The sequence below is a fragment of the Mobula birostris genome, chromosome 14 (assembly GCF_030028105.1).
Source record: "Mobula birostris isolate sMobBir1 chromosome 14, sMobBir1.hap1, whole genome shotgun sequence".
Classification (NCBI taxonomy): domain Eukaryota; kingdom Metazoa; phylum Chordata; class Chondrichthyes; order Myliobatiformes; family Myliobatidae; genus Mobula; species Mobula birostris.
In genome coordinates this window covers 23,874,712-23,884,320 of record NC_092383.1, presented here as the reverse complement: position 1 = coordinate 23,884,320, position 9,609 = coordinate 23,874,712, and positions in this window count along the sequence as shown.

Sequence of the window (9,609 nt, the reverse complement as noted above, 5' to 3'; positions counted from 1 at the left end):
AGAGGGTGCTGGAATTGAGCATCACGCTAACAGCTACACTATTGCGGCACCTTGATCAGAGGGTTTTTGTCATGGCCAGAGATTCTGACAGATGAGGGTACACTTATATCAGGTTCCATTTCTTCCATTGTCATGTACAGTATTCCTAGCCCAGGAGCAGTAGAAGAATATGCAGACTGCAATAATGATAAAAGTGACCCAGTCCTTCCAGCCAAAGATAGGTGCCTGTCCCTAGTATCTGAGATCTCATGTCCACAGTTCTGAGGAATGATTAGAGCATTTAAACAGTGTCATTCCTGCTACTGTATTGATCTTAATTTCAAGCACCAAGTGCACACTGTTGAAGTCACAGCAATGCCTCTTAAAGTGTGGGTGGTCACTGTCAAAAGTCACTGTGCAGTCATTGAGAAATGTTCACTTCAAGCTCAACAAAGCAATGGGCACTGTTTCCAGGTGGCTGTGTTCAAAATCTGCTCTACAGAGGCTGGAAGCCAGTGGAGCATTTCTGTACACAAAGGACCCTCTGAAAATGGTATGTCAAAGGAGAAGGTTGTCAGGGAGGTTAATATCAAGAGCTAGTCATAGAGGAGGAAGATTCTTAATGATCCCAAGCACACAAATCTCATGCACTTTGTCAGCTACTGCTTGGTTTTGGTGGGTGCATCATACAGATGGCATCATACTTGAGACCATATTGTACACTCAGTGGCCAGTTTATTAGATACACCTGTACACCTGCTCATTAATGCAAATATCTAACTTGCCAATCATGTGGCAGCAAATCAATGCATAAAAGTATGCAGATGGCAAGAGGTTCAGTTGTTCAGACTAAACATCAGAAAGAAGAAATATGATCTAAGTGATGTTGACCATGGAATAACTGTTGGTGCCAGACAGAGTTGTTTGATTATCTCAGAAACTGATGATACCCTGGGATTTTCACACACAAGGCTCTAGCATTTACAGACAATGCTGCGCAAAAAAAAAAAAAAAAAAAAAAATCACCCAGTGAGCAGAAGTACACCTGGTAAATGAGAGAGGTCAGAGGAGAATGGCCAGACTGGTTCAAGCTGATAAGAAGGTGACAGAAACTCAAGTAACCATAAGGAGCTGGTGGTGGACCTGAGGAGGGCTAAGGCACTGGTGATCTGTTTCCATCCAGGGGATCAGTTTGAACATGGTGGAGGATTACAAATACCTGGGGATACGAACTGACAAACTGGACTAGTCAAAGAACACTGAGGCTGTCTACAAGAAGGGTCAGAGCCATCTCTATTTCCTAAGGAGACTGAGGTCCTTTAACATCTGTCAGACGATGCTGAGGATGTTCTAAGAGCCTGTGGTGGCTAGTGCTATCATATTTGCTGTTTTGTGCTGGGGCAGCAGGCTGAGGGTAGAAGACACCAACAGAAGCAACAAACTCATGCATAAGGCCAGTGATGTTGTGGGGATGGAACTGGACTCTCTCACGGTGGTGTCTGAAAAGAGGATGCTGTCCAAGTTGCATGCCATCTTGGACAATGTCTCCCATCCACTACATAATGGACTGGTTGGGCACAGGAGTACATTCAGCCAGAGACTCATTCCACCGAGATGCAACACAGAGCGTCATAGGAAGTCATTCCTGCCTGTGGCCATCAAACTTTACAACTCCTCCCTTGGGGAGTCAGACACCCTGAGCCAATAGCCTGGTCCTGAACTTACTTCCTGATATAATGTACATATTACTATATTTATTGTGCAACTGTAACAAAAACCAATTTCCCTCAGGATCAATAAAGTATGACTATGACTATTACAAAGGCAGTTGCAGAAGAACATCTTTGAATGTACATGTTGAACCTTGAAGTGGATGAGCTACAGCAGACCACGAATATACATTCAGTAGCCACTTTATTAGGTACAGAAGTTACAGTACATAATATTGTCACCACAGTGTATTTCATCTTTTACTAAAGGAAGTGCACACCCTCTACTTGCAAAAACTTAACAGCAGAATGCACTTTAGTGGCCAAAAATAGGTCACTAAAATAGGAAATCATAGGGTTTTTGTCACGGTCAGAGACTGGGAAAGATGCCGGTCCTCTCCTTGCCCATCCATTTTCTTCCATCATCACGTAATCCCTTCAAAAACTGCAGTCATTTAAAAAGGTTATGAACCCACCTCGCTTATCTTCTAATTTGCCCCAACTATATTAATTCACACCTCTGATTGATGCAACAATCCTAAGAACTCCATCTCTATTATACTAGCTATTTATCTCCTTTTAATCTGAATACACTTAGTATCTTGGAATTGTCCATTTTCCAACTGAAAGCATTGATTAAGGTGTGATTCTCTATTACTTAGGAACAATAGCAAATGGACAGGTGTACTAACTCATACCCAATAATGCACTAATATCTATACTGGACCGATCAGCTTCATAAAAAAAATTAACATTCAAAAATGGTTGAACAATGCATCCACAAAGCAGCAAGCTAACTGTCAACAGAGTCATCTCTGAGTATATCACCACAATTGCTCTCATTTTAGTAAAGCAGAATAAGAGATTAATGGGGCACCACAGTAGCATAGCAGTTAGTGTGACACCATTACAGCTCAGGGCATTTGAGTTCAGAGTTCAGTTCCAGTGCCATCTGCAGGGAGTTAGTACATCCTTCCCGTGAGCACGTGGGGCTTCTCCCACAGTCCAAAGACACACTCGTTGGTCAGTTAATTGGTCATTATAAATTGTCCTGTGAGTAGACTCAGAATCAATAGGTGGGTTGCTAGGTCGCACAGCTCATTAGGCCTGAAGGGCCTGTTCCACTCTATCTTTAGATAAATAAAATAACTGGAGAAACAATTCTTAAGATACAATGAGGGTCAATAGCCTGAAAAGTTCACACTAATGCTATTGGCAAATGCTGACTGTTCTGAACAGAATGCCAGCATTCACTCTTTAAAGCAGAAATATGAAGCACAGATGTCTGATATTCCTGTCAGATTCATAGAACATAGAACAGCAGAGCACAGAACAGACTCTTCTGCCCATGACATCTGTGCCAAACACATGTCAAATTAAACTAATCTCATCTGTCTGTACATGATCTATATCTCACCCCCACTTCTCTGCATATTTATGTTACTATCTTAAATGTTACTATCATTTCTACTTTCACCACCATGCATTCCCAGCACCAACCACCCTCATTGTTAAAAAAAAAACTTGCACATTTTTTTTCTTAAATCTTCTGTAGAGCATAATGCTATTCCCACTGGTGTTTGACATTTAAACCGCAGGAAAAAGCCTCTATTTATCCACTCTATACCTCTCAATTTTATAAGCTTCTATCCAGTCCCCCACCTCAGCATCTCATGAAAACAATTGAAGTTTGTTCAATTTCTCCTCTAATCCTAGAAGGTGAACCTCTTCTGCTACCTTTCCAAAGCTTCTAAGTCCTTCATGTAAATACCACAGAGAAATACACATACTCCAAGTATAGCCCAACCACAGCTGTATACTTGCTGACATTTATACTCAGTACCCTGACTGATGAAGGCAAGCAGCTGCAGGCTTTTTCTTTCCTTTCTACTTGTGTTGCTGCTTTCAGGAAGCAATGGACTTGCATCCCAAGATCCCTCTGGACATCACGGCTCCAAGGGTTCTGCCATTCACGGTTTAATTTCCTCTTCCTTTTGACCTCCAAAAAAAATGCAACTCCTCTGCACCCCCACCTCCAACTGATCTATATCCTGCTGAATTCTTTGACAATCCACAACACCATAAATTACTGCGTCTCTGCAAACTTGTTAATCAGTCCATCTACATTTTCATCCAAATCACTCATACATCACAAACAGATATCCCAGTACTGATGGGGGGTTTCGACTCAAAATTTTGACAATTCCTTTTCTCTCACACAGACGCTGCTTGATCCATTGAGTTCTTCCAGGAAATTGTTTGTTGCTCGAGATCTTGGCACTGATCCTTGCAGAACACCACCAGTTGTATAACTCCAGTCAGAGGAAAAACTCCTTCGCCACTACCCTGTCCTCAATAGCCAAGCTAATTTTGATTCCATTCTACCAAGTCACTGTGTATCCCATATAGCTGATCTAGAAGATTAATACTATTTTATTTAGAGGTACAGCACAGTAACAGGTCCTTCTGGTCCAACAAGATCCTGCCACTCAAGTAAACCCATGTGACCAATTAACCTACTAATCTATACATCCTTTGAGTGTGGGAGGAAACCCGAGCACCCAGGAGAAACACACATGGTAACTAAGACCACATAACTCCTTACAGACAGCAGCAGAAATGACTACCTTGAAGGGCCTTGTCAAATGCCTTGCTAAATTCCATGTAGACAATATTCTCAGCCCTACACTAATCAATCATCTTCATCATCCCTGAAAAATCTCTAGCAATTTCATAAGAGATAATTTGCCTCTCTCAAAGCCCCATTGACTACTCTAAATAGGCCCACATTTTCCCCAAGTGCTTGCAAATCCTATTTGAAACCAGATGCTAAATCACCTTAGATTTTATCATTGGACTGTGGAATAAGAGGCAAAGAGGAACTTCTTAAAATTATTTCTGTTCATTCAGGTGTGCTTCATTATTCAAAATATTTTTAATTACTTTTTAAAATATTTTTGAGAATAATAATTTTTAACATTCACTTCTAATTGTCCCCAGGTTTTGTAGGCATTTAAAAGCTATTAAATAATGCCTACAGCTGTGATGGCTTTTCAGGACTCTGAATGTTCAGGTCATATTCAGGGATGGAGCTTCTTCAGGGTATTCCTGAGAGTCCTGCTGCTGTTCATCATGCCACCGGAGTCTAGACAGTAGCATGATAGGCCTCTGCACCTAGAATTGAATTACTATCGTGGGGCGACCACCTGTGGCGATTCAAGGTGAGAAGATCAGACCAGCAAGTTCTGCTCCTTTAGTTTGTTTTTATCTCAAATGTTACTTAACAGCTGAGGACTTCCAGCTTGTTTTATTGGCAACCTGCCACTTTCTTTGAGGTTCTATCTTTCAGACATAATATTCAACAATGTCTGTTCAGGTAATTTTAAGAGAAGGCTGGTGACTACCTGGGCAATTTCCTTTCACAGTAAACTGTTTCAGCTGTACAATCCTCAATTTTTACTCCCCCCCCCCCCCCCCCAGTACTGGCCTTTTTTGCATTGCCAATTCCTTTATATCATTTTTCATCTGTAACTACCCTGAACATTCCACTTGCTACCAACAGCATGAAGTTCCTACAAATGTGAGTTTTATCCCTGTGTGTAAAATAACTTTGCTCCCCAATCAATTGCTTTCTGATAGTCACAACCCCCACTTCCACCTCACTAGCTAACAGAGAGTTGCCAATCAGTACCCTGAAATGGGCATAAAAAACAGAACTGCAGATGCTAGAATTCTGAAACAAAAACAGAAAATGCTAGAACCCCCAAATAGTATCTGTGGAAGAAGAAACAAAGTTAAGGTCTCAAGTCCAAGGTCCTTCATCAGAATCGAGAAAATAGGATGTTTTGGTGATCATGTTTTATTAAGCAGATGAGCTTAGAGCATGGGTCAGTACTTGGAGCTATGATGTTGTGTGTCAGGTTCTGTCAGGTTTCAGCAGGACTCAAGTGCAGACCAATGAATACTATTTCACCAGGAATATTAGGGAGCACAATGGCAACAGTCTTTCAAAAACAGAAGGCAGGCACAAATCCAAAATGGCAGGCAGAGGTCTTACCAGGAAAGGCAGTCAGACGAGGGCAGACAATCCAGAGTGCACAGACAAAAATCAGGTCCAAGAGCAGTCAAAGCCCAAAACACAGAATCAGGCAAAATCGGTTGGCAAAAGTCGCAATGACAGGCTGGAACAACACAGGTCAGAACTGGGATGAACTGGCAGAGAATGCTAGTCAAGGCAGGGTTTGAATGGACAGGGTAATGAGTGAAAATTAGAAACAGGAGGGTGCAAATGAGGAGACAAGCAGGTAATTGGAGGAAGTCCAAAAAAGGAAAGGGGCTGGGCCAGAACCCACATGGCCAGGTGAAAGAAAACAGAAATTAAAGACTGTTGTGATCCAGAGCTACCAGCAGAGGCCCTTCGACTCAGTGTTCAGGCTGCATCCTTAACGGTACACCCCCCCCCACCCCACAGGCATCTCCAGACGCCCTTCTTGCTGGTATGGGTTGGCTCCTATGAAAGTCCTTAACGACAGGGGGATCCAGGATATCTCGAGCGGGAACCCAACACCTCTCTTCGGGGCCATAGCCCTCCCAATCAACGAGGTATTGCAGTCCACGACCTCTGCGTCGAACATCCAGTAATCGGTCTCTGAGCCATCGATGAGACAGGGAGGGGTAGGGGGCTTGGACAGAGCGGGCTGCAGACAAAGGGCTTAATCCTTGAAACATGGAATGTAGGATGGATTCTGCAAAGGGTAGGGGGTAGTTTTAGACGTACCGCTGAAGGGCTGATCACCTTGGTGATGGGGAAAGGTCCAATGTAGCATGGCGCCAGCTTGCAGGATTCCACCTTCAAGGAAATATCCTGCGAAGATAACCACACCTTCTGACCGTGGCAGTAACAGGGGGCCTCAATGCGGTGACGGTCTGCTTGCTGCTTCATTCTGGCTGTAGATTGAAGCAGAGCCTTTTGGGCTCGTCTCCAGGTCCGTGAACACCTCTGGACAAACGTTTCGGCTGAGGGAACACCCACTTCCTCCTCCCGAGATGCGAATAAGTGGGGTTGATAGCCAAGACAGCACTGGAATGGTGATACACCTGATGAAGCGGAAGGCAAAGAATTAATGGTGTACTCAACCCATGGAAGTTGCTGACTCCAAGAGGAAGATTCCTGAGACGTCACACAACGGAGCATCACCTCCATCTGCTGATTAGCCCGCTCGGTCTGGCCATTATTCTGTGGATGAAACCCAGATTAGAGGTTAACCCTGATCCTGAATAGTTCGCAAAAGGCCCTCCAAAAGTGGGAGATAAATTGCAGTGATAGATACCACTTCAACAGGGAGACGGTGAATATGGAAAACATGCTGAATCACCAGGTTGGCAGTCTCCTTGGCAGAGGGCAGCTTGGGAAGGGGAACTAAGTGGACCGATTTGGAAAAACGATCCACTATGGTAAGAATGGTAGTGTTACCATCGGACAGGGGGAGTCCGGTGACAAAGTCCAGTGCAATGTGTGACCAGGGCCTTCTAGGAACAGGCAGGGGTTGCAGGAGACCAGTTGGTGGCTGGCTGGAGGTCTTGTTCTGTACACAGACTAGGCAGGCAGAAATGAAGCTCCCAACATACTTCCTCAGGGATGGCCACCAAAATCTTTGACTGATGAAAGCCGTCGTGTGTCTGATGCCAGGGTGAGATGCCAGTCTGGAGGTGTGTCCCCACTGGAGAACCTGGGAGCAGACAGACTGGGGAACATACAATAGATTAGCAGGGCAGGCACTGGGAACAGACTCACCCTGCTGGGCAGACTGGACCACAGATTCAATCTCCCACTGTGCTGTGGTGACCAGACATTGCTTGGGGAGAATGGTCGTAACCTCGTAACCTTGGGGAGAATGGTTGGTTGTTGGAAACTGCCTGGAGAGCGCGTCAGGCTTGCCGTTCTTAGAGCCAGGACGGTAGGCCAGGGTGAATCTAAAACGGGCAGAAATCAGGGACCACCGAGCCTGGCGGGAGTTGAGGCGTTCGGCTGAACGGATATATTCCAGGTTCTTGTGATCCGTCCAGACTAGAAAAGGAGTAGTCGTTCCCTCCAGCCAATGCTGCCATTCCTCAAGACCAGTTTAACAGCCAGTAACTCTCGATTGCCAATGTCATAGTTGAGTTCTGCGGCAGAAAATTTGTGGGGAAAAAAGGCGCTCGGGTGTAGCTTGTTGTCCTCTGCTGCACGCTGTGACAGTGGAGCCCCTACTCCTACATCAGAGGCGTCAGTCTCTACAATAAACTGCCTTGTAGGAGCGGGCTGAAGGAGGATAGGTGCCATGGTGAAACGAGTCTTTAGATCAGAAAAGGCTTTCTCAGCCGCTGGATTCCAGACAAACTTTGACTTGGAGGAGGTTAGAGCAGACAGCGGGGCAGCCAGGATGCTGAAATTTTGAATGAATCGGTAGAAGTTGGCAAACCCAAGAAAGCATTGGACATCTCGTACAGAGGCAGGTTGTGGCCACTCCTCTACTGCCTTGATCTTCTGAGGGTCCATCTGGATTCCTCCAGCACTGATCACATATCCCAGAAACGAAGTTGAACTCCGGTGAAATTCACACTTCTCTGCCTTCGCAAATAACTGATTCTCCAGGAGTCGGTGGAGCACCCGACGGACGTGCTGGATGTGTTCAGAGAGACCTAGAAAATACCAGAATGTCATCCAAGTACACAAACACAAATTGATTCAGCATGTCTCTGAGGACATCATTCACCAGGGACTGGAACACAGCAGGGCCATTAGAAAGTCCGAAAGGCATTATCAAATATTCATAGTGCCCAGCGGGCGTATTGAACGCAGTCTTTCACTCATCCCCCTCTCTTATGCGGACCAGATGGTAAGCGTTGCGGAGGTCGAGCTTGGAGAAGATAGAAGCACCCTGGAGCAATTCAAATGCAGATGACATAAGAGGAAGAAGAGGATAGCAGTTCTTAATGGTGACCTCATTGAGACCTCTATAGTCCACGCAAGGATGCAGAGACCCATCCTTCTTGGCTACAAAGAAGAACCCTGCGCCTGCTGGGGAGGAAGAGGGATGGATAATTCCTGCAGCCAAGGCCTCCTGGATATACTCGTCCATCACTTCCCTTTCAGGTGGAAACAGGGAATACAGACGGCCCCTAGGTGGCGAGATTCCCAGAAGGAGATCAATAGTGCAGTCATAGGGGCGATGTGGGGGTAAGGTGGTGGCCCGAGTCTTGCTGAATACCAGCTTGAGGTCCAGATATTCCGGGGGTACAGAGGGCAGATCGGGAAACTCTTCTGTAGGCAGAGGAACCGGACTTTGAAGAGCATGAGCAACATGCAGACAATGATTTAGGCAGAAAGGACTCCAGCTTAACACTTATTTGACCAATCAATGTGTGGACCATCTGAGCTAGCCACGGGTGGCCTAACATAACTTCAGCTTTTGGGGAATCTATCACATGGAAAGCAATGCTCTCCTGGTGATTGCCAGAAACGAGGAGACTCACCGGAGCTGTTGAGTGGGTAACCATGGCAAGTTTCACTCCGGTTAAGCCGCTGGCCTCCAGGGGTTGTTTTAGACGGGAGAGTGGCATCCCGAGAGTGGCCGCAAAACTGGAACTGATAAAGTTTCCCTCAGCCCCAGTGTCGATAAAAACTGAAATGGCGCGTCTCCTCCCTTCAGCCAGTATAAAAGCAGGTAGCAGGGTTCGAGTGACGGGGAACCGGGGGAAGGAAGTACTACTCGCCTGTAGTCCCCTATTTACGAGCGAGCATTGGCTTTTACGGGACAGGTAGATACATAGTGACCAGCCTGACCACAATACAGACAGGAGTTGGTACTGACTCTCCTCCTTTCCGAAGGAGACAGACGGGTACGATCAATCTGCATGAGCTCCGTTGGGCTGGATGGGG